This window comes from Solanum pennellii, chromosome 1 (genome assembly GCF_001406875.1).
Source record: "Solanum pennellii chromosome 1, SPENNV200".
Classification (NCBI taxonomy): Eukaryota; Viridiplantae; Streptophyta; class Magnoliopsida; order Solanales; family Solanaceae; genus Solanum; species Solanum pennellii.
This window is the reverse complement of record NC_028637.1, coordinates 74,401,988-74,416,523: the sequence shown is the minus strand read 5'-3', so window position 1 is coordinate 74,416,523 and position 14,536 is coordinate 74,401,988. Positions and strand designations below refer to the sequence as shown.

At 36.8% G+C, this 14,536-nt stretch overlaps 1 pseudogene; it reads right to left on the bottom strand.

The window, feature by feature from the left end:
* Window positions 1-670: 670 nt before the first annotated feature.
* LOC107023063 lies at window positions 671-13,708 on the bottom strand (annotated as a pseudogene).
* Between the last annotated feature and the right edge of the window lie 828 nt (window positions 13,709-14,536).

The window sequence follows — 14,536 nt, the reverse complement described above, 5'->3', positions numbered from 1 at the left end:
CACCCAGCCCCTCTCCATCGTCGTCTAGGTTTTGTATGTCTAAACATCATAGCTTCAAAATTTTCAAGCTTAGAAAAATAAATGGAATTATTATTATTTTTCATTTATTTGGATAATCTTACATAAAATTAACCTAATTTCGAATGAAAAGAGAAAGTGTATTTTAAAGTTGTGATAAAAAAAACTGTATTGAAAACTAAAGAATGAAGAAGAAGACGATAATGAGTGCGGTGTGAAGAAGAGAAGGATGGTAGAGTTTGAGAAGAAATGTTGAGGGTGGGCATAAGGAAAATTTTGATTATTTTGATATTCCTTTAACACGTATGTTTATATTTTTTTCTGTCATGTTAGTTTCAATAAATAAATAAGTTCACCTTTAAGTAGCTAAAATGTGTGACACATAAGTACTCACCATGCTAATTAAAGTGTAATTGAATTGTCCGGACAAGTAAAGAAGAAAATCTATGTCTTTTCCTACTATCTGAAACATGAGATGTCATGTGAAAATTAAGACCTGATATATTGTAAAAGAACAAATAAAAAAGAAAAGTAAAAAAATAAATTAAAACGGAAAACTTAATACTTTTATATTATTAAATTCTATGGATCGAAGACATGAGAAATAAGAAATAAAAATATTAAATAAGTAGAGAACACAGAAAGACTTATTTTAAGTAACTAATCCTTATTCTTTATATGCCCATTGTTTCTAAGGGCCTAATTCTGCGTCTGGTGTTGTTAATCCAATTCTTCAATAATTTGGGATTGATGTCAATTTCAAAACAAAAGGGGATAACTTGTTCATAGCTCTTTGTCCATTTCCATCTCATGATATTGTTTGCAAAAATCCAAATCCTCTCTCTTTGGTAAGGATTCAACCTCATTCTCTTCGAAGAAGACGAACAATCATTGTACTTTATTTTCAACTTCCTCATTATTATCTCTCCTCCATTTATCTCCATCTTTGTCTCCACATCATTGTTGTTCTTCTCAGACATTTCACAAAGTTGTGCCCTAGGTCTCATTGTATATTGTGGTGATAGATCATCAATGATAACAAATGTGTAGTTCCATAATTTTTAAGTTGATGGAAAACTTTGCTCACTTGTAGTGCCTCAACTCGAGTTTCTGCTGTAGGATTTGTTACATCTGGGTAGTACCTCCTAGATGGAATCGGTGTCGTCGTCCTTGAAGAGGACTAAGACTAGCCTCGTAGCATTCATCATTACATTCATTGGTTAAAAATGCGGAAAATTGTAAACTTTTCGTCTACACTACTTTATGAGGTTTACTTAGACCTCTCGCTTACTCATAATATATTCATACGGAGTATAGATTGACCCGTCGTATAAGAAGATTACGTAGTCTTCTACTTTTATGGAACATATTTATAAAAGATGCATAATATAGTCTCAAAATGGATTTCTTATATCATAACGATCTAAACAAGAGTATAACCATTGGGCATATGCCATACATCAATACAATAAAAGCCACATATAGTCTATGCAATAATAGTACTCCAATGAAAGAAAAAGAACAAAGTGTTTTTAAGACTAATCAACATTGTATGCTAGAAAATGGTATTGCCCTCGAAGTGGTGAGGACCTACTCAACTTGGAGAATGAGAATCCAAGTCTTCTTCAAATAACCGCAATCTCCTCAACGGACGGAACCTAAAATATTTGGGACAAAAGGGAGAAGTGGGGTTATCACATCACTTGTATTAAGTATGGGCACATATGCACACACAACATAGAAATCATGCTTAAAATGGACATTTCATTAAAGCATGCTAATTTACTTTGAAAAGCCTTATGCACATTCAAGAACCAATACAATTCAATAGAACATATTCATTACGTCAAGACCATGTATATCACAAGACAAACAATACCAAGTCTAGTCAAGTCAACATATACATCAACATAATTGAGCACATACTCAAGACAAATCTATCATCAAGTTATAATATCAACAAGCATGAATAAGATATTATAACATCATAACAAAGCAAGACTATTACTCATGAACCCTCATTAAGTCCACTAGTGCAATGACTAAGTAAGACCCCATTAATAATTATAAGCAAAGTCCAACTTCACATACTACATCATTAAAAGTAACCATCATCATACTTTAACAATATAGACCGCCATATGTTCATAAGTAAAATTAATATCACATAGTGTCATTAACACGTAAGATCAACATATACATATCATTTACATTCATAATCATATAAGCACATAAAAACATCCTTCTAAGACTTTCCTCGAGGCTAACTAGTGCAATGTATATGTAGAGTCTCATACCCTACCTAGACTAAGCTAAACCTCTTAGGTTATCCTAGTTAGAGTTCACTTTATCCTTCATTTTACCTTTTGAGAACATCTTGCCTTAACCAACATAGACCACATGAGCTAATGTGGAATCCGGTGTCATGGAACTTTACACCAAAAGAAGGAGGACTACTTGCCAAGGTAGTACAAAAACATAAACATAGCATCTATGTGGATCCACTAGCTAGTATTCCTATGGGGGCAACATAGTTCAAGAACTCGGAGATGTATTTGGGAACCTCTTTATGGTACATGCATTATATCCTCCAATCTCATGAGTACATTAGTGATCCTACCTTCCCTATGTTTGAAGGGACACTCCTCACTTCTACTTCACTCGATGCTAAGCTAGAGTCCCTTTTGAAATGTCTTTAAGCCTTTATTAATCATCATAGCTTAATTTTAAGGCATTCCATGCACAAATTAGAATAGATACAACAAGTCTAACAATCAATACATTCATCAATTCCCATCAAGTTATAAGTAAGATTCAAGATTTGGAGAATTTGAGGAAAGGGACATGATCCACACGAATTTCCCATAATTATCATCAATTACTCAACAATCTATACTTATTTAGTCATAGGCAATCACAATTAATCATAAACAATCATAAATTTCAAGTTTAGAGGGAAACCCATTAGAATTGGAAAAGCCCTTCAAATTTGGTGATTTAGAAATCAACTTTGAAAGGACCTCTTAGGGAAAGGAATCCGAAGAGTGAAGAACCCATACTTTAATGAAGATTAATCCACAAAATTGAAGTGAAATTCTAGAGAAATTGTCCTTCTTCTTCAAGCTTTCTTCCTCTTTTAGGGAGAGAGAAAGTAGAGATAGATGAGACCTTTTGGGTTTCTTTTGGGAATTTGGTTTTCGTGAGTGAAAATGACTTAAAATTGACCCTAAGTTAATTTATAGTCACCCCCTAAATTAACCAAAAGACCCCTCACTTAAATGGTTTTTTTTGTGAAGTCAAAGCTTAAAGTACGATTTCAACGAATTTGGGAAATGGCCGCGCGCCGCGGGGTCAATTTCACATTTTATTTTTGAAATATGGATTGAGGCAGTGGACATCGTGGAGTGCACACGTTGCAAGACAATTTTTTTCACCCCACGTGTCAGTTGCGCGTCACGCAGTGACCTTTTCAATTCTAAGCTGCCGCAAGCTGCTTTTGCAGCTTGCTCGCCAAGGTTTGTGTCCTTGAGTCCGTGGGGAGTCGTTACTGGATGTTTGGACCCTGTGTATTATATTTTACCTATTTAAAGTCTTTTTACTAGTTTTAGATTTCATATGAACCTCACAAACCTTCACCAAACATAGGGACGTCAACTAGATCGATTTAGCTAGTTTTCGGACGTCATGAATATTTCTTGACTCTAAAACATCCTAAATTGTTATAAACATTATTTGAGTCATAGAAACATGGTTATAAATTTTAATTCATCATGTGAGGCTCTATCTTGTTTCATGGACTTCCGGAGTGCTACATTATCCCCCTTTAGGAACATTCATCCCTGAATGACACTAAAATCTTTTGAAGGGAAAGGATAGACTCAATTCTAGAAGCCCAACCAACAATCAATAGAAAATCATCATGAGTCGCAGCTCATAGGAGCGCTTCACCACTCCATTCAACACATAATCATGGCATTTACACATGGCAACTTAAAACATCAATTTCTTCACATAAGAGCTCCACATTACTACATGAGGAATTTCCTTCTCAACAACAACATGAATTCAATACAACATATAAAGTCACTTATACCAAAATTCTTTCATATCAAATCAACATGCTCAATCTCATTTCATATAGGCAGCATCATACAAAATACACAAATAAGTACAAATTGAGCAAAAGAGCATTTTCACATGAAACTTCATTTTAGCAAAAACCTTTATCATAAATATTCACATCTTTGCAAAACAAGTCAAATTAAATTTATTCATTATTTGATTAATAATTGGAACCACTAACCTTAGTCAACAAAGGGACAAGGATAACGGGACATCATGTCGGCTTCTGCCTCCCATGTTGCTCCCTCAACTAGGTGGTTCCTCCATAGGACTTTTACGGAATCCACCTATTTGTCCTCAATTTCTTCACTTGACAATCAAGGATTTCCATCAGAACTTCTTCATAGGAGAGGTTCTCATCCAGACCTAGACCCTCAATGGGAAGAATGGACTCGGGAGCACCGATGCAGTTCTTAAGCATAGATACTCGTATGCAACTTTTCCAACCCTTTGTTAAATTTCATAGGGACCCACATATAGAGGACTCAACTTCCCTTTCTTGCCAAATCTCACCACTCCTTTCACGGGTGAAATTTTTAAATACACCTGAACACCTTCTTAAATTCTAAGTCCCTTCTCCTATGGTTGGCATAAGACTTTTGCCGACTTTAGGCTATTTTCAGTCGGTTCCTTATCATATAAACTTTCTCCAAAGTCTTATAAATCAATTCGGGACCAAAAAGTTAAGACTCACCCACTTCAAACCATCCAATTTGGAGATCTACATATCCTACCATACTATGCCTCAAAAGGAGCCATAGATATAGTTGAATGGTAACTATTATTGTAAGAGATCTCAACCAAAGGCATATGTTTATCCCAATTTCCTTTGAAGTCGATCACACAAGCTCTAAGCATATCCTCAAGGGTAGTATGCTCCGTTTGACCATCCGTTTAGGGATGAAAAGCGGTGCTTAACTTCACCTTTGTACCCAACCTTTTTTGGAATGACCTCCAAAACCTAGATTTGAAATGTGCACCCCTATCCGATACGATGGATAACAGAATACCACAGCGACACACAATCTCATCTATGAAGATCCTTGCATAATCCTCCGCCGAGTAAGTGGACTTGACAGGTGTAAAATGTGCAGATTTGGTCCACTATCCACAACCACCCATATAGAGTAATGTTTCCTTTGTGTTCGAGCCAAACTTACCACGAAATCCATATTTATGATTTCCCACTTCCAAGTGGGAACTTGGATTTCTTGAAGTAGACCACTTGGCTTTTGGTTCTCGGCTTTGACTTCTTGGAATTCGGACATTTTGCAACAAATTCCGCTATAACCTCTTTTAAGCCTTCACACCAAAACACTTCTCTAAGGTCATGATAAATCTTTGTAGAACCAAGATGAATCGAATAACGGGAACCATGAGCTTCCTCTAGTATCCGATTCCTCAAATCATCCACATTGGGAACACACAACCTTCCTTGATACCTCAAGACACCATCCCCTCCTAAGGAAATCACTCATTAATTTTACCAAGAACTGATTCCTTTAAATCCATCAATGATTGATCAAGGTGGTGCTTAGACTTCATCTCAACCACCAAAGATGATTCAGAGATATGATGGACCATAAAACCACCATTTGGAGAATCTTCCAATCTAACACCCAAACGATCCAACCTATGAACATCTTTCACTAGGTATTTTTTAGCTTCTTCTACATGAGACGCACTCCCCATGGTCATACGACTTAGAGCATCCGCAACCACATTGGCATTGACGGGGTGGTAGAGAACACTCATGTCGTAACCTTTCAACAATTGCAACCACCTTCTTTGTCAGAGATTCAACTGTTTTTAATAAACACATATTAAAGACTCTTGTGGTCAGTAGATACATCGATATGGACACCATATAAATAATGTCTCCATATTTTAAAGGCAAATACCACGCCGTTAACTCAAGATCATGAGTTGGATAATTCTTCTCATTCAAGTTGTCTAGAAGCAAAAGTTATTACTTTCCCATGTTGCATAAGCATACACCCCAAGCCCACTCGGGATACACCCTTGGTACCCTCCGGCAGAGTCAATACCAAGCGAAGGTAAGCCTCTGTTACAAGATTTGAAAGCTTCTTTCACTTGTCTCCGACCACTCAAATCTCACACTTTTTGGGTCAAGGAAGTCAAGGGAGACGCAATGAATGCAAAACCATCCACAAACCTTTTATAGTATCCCGGTAGACCCAAGAAACTCCTAATGTCGGTTGGATTCAATGGCTTAGGCAATTTTTCACCGCCTCGGTTTTCGTTGGATCAACCTCAACTCCCTCACTAGAGATGATATAACCCAAAAATGCCACCGACCTCAACCAAAACTCACATTTGCTATACTTGGCAAATAATTGGTGTTCCTTAAGTACTCTCAACACCACCTTCAAATGAGCCATGTGTTCATACTCATTTTTGGAATATACCAAGATGTCGTGAATGAAGATAATGACAAATGAATCTAGGTAACTTTGAAACACTCGATTCATGAGATCCATAAACGTCGTCGGGGCATTAGTGAGACCAAAGGACATTACTAAGAACTCATTGTTACCATATCTAGTCCGAAATGCTATTATTGGTATATCCTCACCTCTCACCCTAAGTTGGTGGTACCCCGATCTCAAATCAATCTTAGAAAAGTAGTTTACCCCTTGGAGTTGATCTAACAAGTCATCAATCCGAGGGAGAGGATACTTGTTCTTAATAGTGACTTTATTGAGTTGGTGGTAATCAATGCACATTCTAAGAATCCATCCTTCTTCTTCACCAAAAAAATTGCAGCGCCCGATGGAAAAATACTAGGTCTATGAAGCCTTTGTCTAGTAAGTCCTTGAGTTGAGCCTTCAACTCTTTCAATTCGGCAAGAGCCATCTGATAAAGAGGAATTGAAATGCAATTAGTATCCGGTATCAAGTCAATACCAAAATCAATGTCCCGTTCGGGAGGGATTCCAGGAATATCGTTAGGAAAGACCTCAAGAATTTCCCTTACTACGAGGACCGACTCAATGTGAGAATTTTCGAAGTCTAAATCTTTGACATATACAATATGATATAAACACCCTTTAGAGATCATCTTACAAGCCTTTAGCCAAGAGATAATACGACCTCTAGGAGTGAAATTTCTCTCCTTCCACTCGAAGGCGGGTTCATTTGGAGAGTTGAGATTGACAATTCTTGTTCTACAATCAATGGAAGCAAAGCAATCATGCAACCAATCCATCCCAAAATTACATCAAAATCTACCATATCAAGTTCTACTAATTCGACATGAGTAACTTTATTGGGCAACATTATAAGACAATTTCTATATACCCTCCTTGCAATCACCGACTCACCCATCGGGCTGGACACCATAAAAGGTTCATTCAAGATATCGGGCAAAATATCAAACTTTCTAGCTATCAAGGGAGTAAAAAAAGATAATGTAGCACCCGGATCAAGTAAAGCATACACATCAATAGGGAAGACTTGTAACATATCGATCACCAAATTGGGAGAACTCTCTTGTTCACCCCTAGAGAGAAGTGCATAAAAGCGATTCTTCTTTGGAGCATCAACATTAGAACCACTAGTTCGTACCAACAAGGCAATCACCATAATGCGTCTTGCCAGACTTTCCACAAGTTGCTTCTTGCTTGGTGATCTAGTACCTCTTTCCTTTCGAGACTTAGGGTTAGACACCTTATCATCACGAGCCTTGGGAAATTTGTAAGGAACTTGATTGGAGAACCTCTTTTTGAACCTTGGTTTGTCTTGGATATCAAGCCTACCCTATGAAGAACCACCATCATATGACATTGCCCTATTAGCATCTCTACTCTTCTTCTTAACCCTTGCCTCCTCCACTCATTGAGCATGAACCATGAAACGAGAAATATTCATATTACCATGTAGCACAGTCGAATGGCATTCTTCTTTCAAGTCATTGGACACTCCCATCACAAAGCGTCTCATCTCATCCCTCGGATTGGAAACCAAAGAAAGAGCATATTTCAACAACTTAGTAAATTTCAAAGAGTTGTTACGCATACTCATACCTCCTTGATGAAGATTTATGAATTCTTCCACCTTAGATTCCCTCTTTTCCCTTGGAAAGAACCTATTAAGAAAAGCCTTCTTGAAAATCTCCCATGTCATCGGACCACACCTCAAAGGCCTATTATCTCTCCATTGAATGTACCAAGTTTGGATCACGTCCTTGAGTTGGTAGGTGGATAACTCATCCTTTTCACTAGCAGTCAACCCCATAGCATATAGGATTTTGTAGACTTCATCAATGAACTCTTGGGGGTCTTTCTCCACTTTGGACCCATACAAATTAGGGGGATTCATCCTTGTGAAATCCCTCAAGCGGGATTCCATGGTGCTAACATGTTGATTTCTCGGGGTACCACCTCCCGATTATCTTGGGTCATCATGGCTTGAGCTTGAGTAGTGATGGCTTGTGCTTGAGTAGTAATGGATTGGGCAATTTGGAGAAAGGCTGCCCTAATATCCGTATCCGACAAGGCCGGAGGATTGGTCAAAGCTTGATCATCATAAGCAACTTCTTCAAGAAGAGGATCTTGATTACCATAGGGAGGAACTCCCGCATTATCAATATTTTCATCAAGTCTTCGTGTGGCTTCCCTTCGAGTATTCATACCTATAACACCATACAAGGTTTAGGTGTAAGCACACATAAAGTAGACTCTAAAGGCACGACATTGAATTTCCAAGAAAATGAGAATTTTCTAAGCATCATATAGCTTGTCATTCATAAGTGTGGCGCGCTTCACAATTATGAATAAGAACCTCCAAAGACGTGGTTTAATTAGACATAAATCCTAAAGATATTCAACCTCATGCTCAGATACCAAGTTTGTTACTTCCGGGAAGTACCCCCTAAACGCAATCGGCATCGTCGTCCTCGAAGAGGACTAAGACTAGTCTTCGCATTCATCATTACATTTATAGGTTGAAAATGCGGAAAATTGTAAACTTTTCGTCTACACTACTTTATGAGGTTTACTTAGACCTCTCGCTTACACATAATATATTCATAGCGAGTATAGATAGACCCGTCGTATAAGAAGATTACATAGTCTTCTACTTTTATGGCACATATATGTAAAAGATATATAACATAGTCTAAAAATGGATGTCTCATATCATAACCATCTAAACAAGAGTATAACCAATGGGCATAGCCAATACATCAATACAGTAAAGCCACATATAGGCTATATAATAATAGTACTCCAATGAAAAAAATAACAAAGTGTCTTTAAGACTAATCAACATCCAATTCTAGAAAATGGTATTGCCCTCGAACTGGTGAGAGTCCTACCCAACTTGGAGAATGAGAATCCAAGTCTTCTTCAAATAATCGCAATCTCCTCAACGGCCGGAACCTAAAATGTTTAGGACAAAAGGGAGAAATAGGGTTAGCGCATCACTTGTACTAAGTATGGGTACATATGCACACACTATATAGAAATCATGCTAAAAAGGGACATTTCATTAGAGCATGTTAATTTACTTTGAAAAACTTTATGCAGATTCAAGAACCAATACAATTCAATAAAACATATTCATTACGTCAAGAACATGTACATCACAAGACCGACAATACCAAGTCTAGTCAAGTCAACATGCAAACATCAGCATAACTAAGCACATAATCAAGACAACTCTATCTTCAAGTTATAATATTAATAAACATGCATAAGATTTCATAACATCATAACCAAAGCAAGACCATTACTCATGAACCTTCATTAAGTACACTAGAGCAATGACAAAGTAAGGCCCCATAACCTCACTCGATCAAGTAAACCCAATAAGAACTATAAGCAAAGCCCAACTTCACATACTGCATAATTAAGAGTAAACATCATCATAATTTAACAATAGAGACCAACCACATGTCCATAAGCGAAACTAATATCACATAGTGTCATTAACACGTAAGATCAACATATACATATCATTTACATTCATAATCATATAAGCACATAATAACATCCTTCTCAGACTTCCCTCAATTTTAACTAGTTCAATGTATAGGTAGAGTCGCATACCCTACCTAGACTAAGCTAAATCTCTTAGGTTATCATAGTTACACTTCACTTTATTCCTTAATTTTACCTTTTGGGAACATCTTTCCTTAACCGACATAGACCACATCAGCTAATATGGAATCCGGTATGATGGAAGCTACACCGAAAGAAGGCGGAATTCTGCCAAGATAGTACCGTAACATGAACATAGCATCTATGTGGATCCACTAACTAGTATTCCTATTGGGACAACATAGTTCAAAAACTAGGAGATGTAGTTAGGACCCTATTTATGCTACATGCATTATGGTATCTAATCTCATGAGTACATTAGTGATCATATCTTCCCTATGTGGGAAGGGACACTCCTCACTTCTAGTTCACTCGGTGCTAACCTAGAGTCCCTTTCAAAATATCTTTAAGCCTTTATTAATTATCATAGCTTAATTTAGGTCATAGGGTCTACCCCTTATATAGTCAGCATAGCTCAATGGAATTGCATTAGTATTGTCCTTTCATTACAATTCACACATGTGAGGTTAGCACATTTACATAATCACATTATGACAAGGAACATAGGCAAATTCATCACCACCCTTATGTCATTACATCCTAGCCAACAACTCACAAGTCATAATTTAAGTCATTCAAATTAAACAGCATACCAACCCTAATCATCTGATCATAAGGTATACTTCAATATAACTTCATGACTAAACACAAGTAATCGTAATTGAAGTAAAAGATTGAGATCACAAGACTTACCCCGATATCTTCCACATGCCATCATCATGGTCTTACCATCAACCAACAAATATCATCCAATAATAAGTGCAGTAACATCATTCAATAGCAATTAATACAACAGAAAAGGGCCTAAAATACCCTTGAAGTATCAGAAATGGTACAAAATTACCCTCCATCCACCTATTGGCTCCAAAATACCCTTCTCATCCACCTATTGGCTCCAAAATACCCTTCTCATCCACCTATTGGCTCCAAAATACCATTCTCATCCACCTATGGCTTCAAAATTAACCACTTGTTTAACGATTTTAAATTTAAACTATTTAAATATATTTTTAATACACGAAGCTCAACTATTTTTTATAATTTAACTTATTAATATCATTTATTAACCAATCTTACCCACCCATTACTAATTAAACCACACCCAATTAATAAACCCGCCCCATTACTCATGCGCAACAGAAAAACTACTACCAATGAATGTTTCTAAAAATTTGAGGCAAAAATGCCTATAAAAGTACATTATCATACATTCAAGTCCTCAGTCAAAAATATATTGTAATTCAAGTGTCTAAACAAAAATTACCGACAAACTTAAAAATCTGGCTATGTTCATCTTAACTTTTCATTCACCCCAATTATGTGATGTTACTTAATAGATAATTTTTTTAAAAAAATAATATATTAAAGTTTTAATATTTAAAATAAAGAAATTAATAAATTATAGTTGAGCGCCAAGTATTTTTAAAATATTTAAATAGTTTAAATTTGAGACCGTTAAATAAATGGTTTATTTTGAACCCAAAGGTGGATGACAAGGGTATTTTGGAGCCAATAGTTGGGTGAAAAAAGGTATTTTCGAGCAAATAGGTGGATGGAGGGTAATTTTGTTCCATTTTCAATACTTTGAGGGTATTTTAGGCCCTTTTCCGTTAATATAATAACTAAATCAATTGCATCATCACTATCCCAATTAACTTCAATTCGAAACCTAGGGTTAGGGGGAAAGGGTTCATAATGAATTCTTGAAGAAATAGATTCAATCCCAACGATACATTAACCTAGGCAGTCTATGCACGAATTATGATAGATACAACCAGTCTAACAATCAATACATTCATCAATTCCCATCAATTTATAAGCAAGATCCAAGATTTGGGGAAATTGAGGAAAGACCATAATATACACCAATTGACCATATTTATCATCAATTACTCAATAATCTATACTTAGTTAGTCGTAGGAAATCACAATTAATCATAACCAATCATAAATTTCATGTTTAGAAGAAAACCTATTAGAATTGGAAAAACCCTTGGAATTGGGTTATTTAGAAATCAACTTTGAAAGGACCTCTTGGAGAAAGGAATCCCAAGAGTGAAGAACCCATATCTTAACGCAGATTAATCCACTAAATTGAAGTGAAATAATAGAGAAATTGGCCTTCTTCTTCAAACTTTCTTCTTCCTTCAATGGAGGATTTAGGGAGAGAGAAAGTAGAGAGAGATGAGAGCTTTTGGATTTTGCTTTGGGAATTTGGTTTTGCTGAGTGAAAAATGACTTAAGACCGACACTTAGTAAATATATAGTTTCTCCATAAATTACCCAAAAGACCCCTCACATAAATGGGTCTTTTTGTGAAGTCAAAATGCTTAAAATACGATTTCAACGAATCTGGGAAGTGGTTGTGCATCGGGGGGTCAATTTCACATTTTATTTTTTAAATCCGGGTTGAGGTAGTGGACCTCGTGGAGTGCATGCGTCGCTAGAAAACTTTTGTCACCCAACGTGTCAGCAGCGCGTCGCGCAGTGACCTTCAATTCTAGGTTGCCGCAAGCTGCTTTGGCAGCTTGCTCGCCAAGGTTTGGGTCCTCCTCAAGGACCCTCCGACCGGTCCTTGGGGAGTCGTTACTAGACGTTTGGATCCTTTGTACTATATATTACCTATTTAAAGTTTTTTTTATTAGGTTTAGACTTCATATGACCCTCCCAAACCTTCACCAAACATAGGGACGTCAACTAGTTCGATTTAGCTAGTTTCCGGACGCCATGGACGTTTCTTGACGCCTTGAGTCTAAAAAATCCTAAATGGTTTATAAATATTATTTTAGTCTTACAAACAGTTTTCTAAGGTTTAGTTCATCATGTGAAGCTCTAGCTTATGACATGGATTTTCGGAGTGTTACAGGATTGAATGAGGTGACGAGAGCTGAAGCCAAGGTTCCTTGCAACGCTACATAGATGTTTGTACGATTCTTGTGGATTTTGGGTATTTTTGAATTAAGCCTCTCGTTAGGTCTTCATTGAAGGATTGTCCACCTTCTCAAGCCTCTCTACCATACCCTTAGAAAGTGACAACGGATGTACAACTTAAAGATTTCCTTAAAAAAAAAAGAGAGCTCATATTTATACACATGATGATCTGATGAGTCACATTTAACCTACGAAAAAAATTAAATCAACAAGTGAGACATATATCTGTTGAAAAAAGTATGATTGATCTTTGTGATTTCAACAAGTACCGTGTCTAGGATGATTAATAGAAATGACGGGACTCTCCACCCCATTCTCTAAATCCACCTCAACTTTTCTATGAAAATTTCGATGGCAATGACAAGTAGAACATATGAAGGATTAAAGGGTTTAAGGGGCACCAGTTGGACAAAATTCACCACAACCATCAAGTACATAACAATAAGATCTAGCTGCATAGTTATGCCTACACTCAAGATATTTCACAAGAAAATGTTTGTTGTTGTTAGAAGCCATAAGAAAAAGAGCAATTAATTGAAGGAGAGTTAGCTAGGAAACTAGTCTAGCGGTGAAGGAAAATAGGCAAAATAGTTAGTAGATAATATAGATGGGAGGAAGATTGAGGTGCGTGCTTAGCAGGGCTGCATTGCATGATAAAATGCCATTTGGAAATAGTTTATAAAACAAAACTTTGTACTTTATTGAATTAATTCATGATTTTTGGAGTACTCAGGATATTAATTGTCATCTACTTTCCGTTTTTGCATTATCAAATACTTGCTTAGTAAATTCATATACGAAATTAATTCAATCAGAGTATTTATAATACTAGTTAGAAACTATTTAGTTATGGATTAATCAGGGACTACTAAAAAATTCTGTAGCTAATTTTATATTTTTTTAGTAAGTAAAAGGATGACATATTTCATACTTAGTAAATAACGGAGCTAATTAATAAAAATATATTTTCTATGTTCATGAGTTGGTGTAACGACCTGTTTAGTCGTTTTAAGCAGCAGATTTTATTTCCGGAAAAACTGTCTGAGTCGACGGAACCCACGACGGACCGTCATGGGCACGACGGCCGTCGAGGGGGTCTCGTTCCAAAACACTTAGAATTCTGAAATTTGGGTACTGAAATCGACTCTCTGAACTTCGTAATGGAATGGCAGGACGGACCGTCGTGGGCACGACGGACCGTCACAGACTCTTCAAGGAAATTGAGTCTCTGAACATTGTGACGGAAGCAGCAGGACGGACCGTCGCAGGTACGACGGGCCGTCACAGGCTGGGTAAATCCCAGGCATGGTCGGATTTCTGCTTAGTAATTTAAGGGGCGTTTTG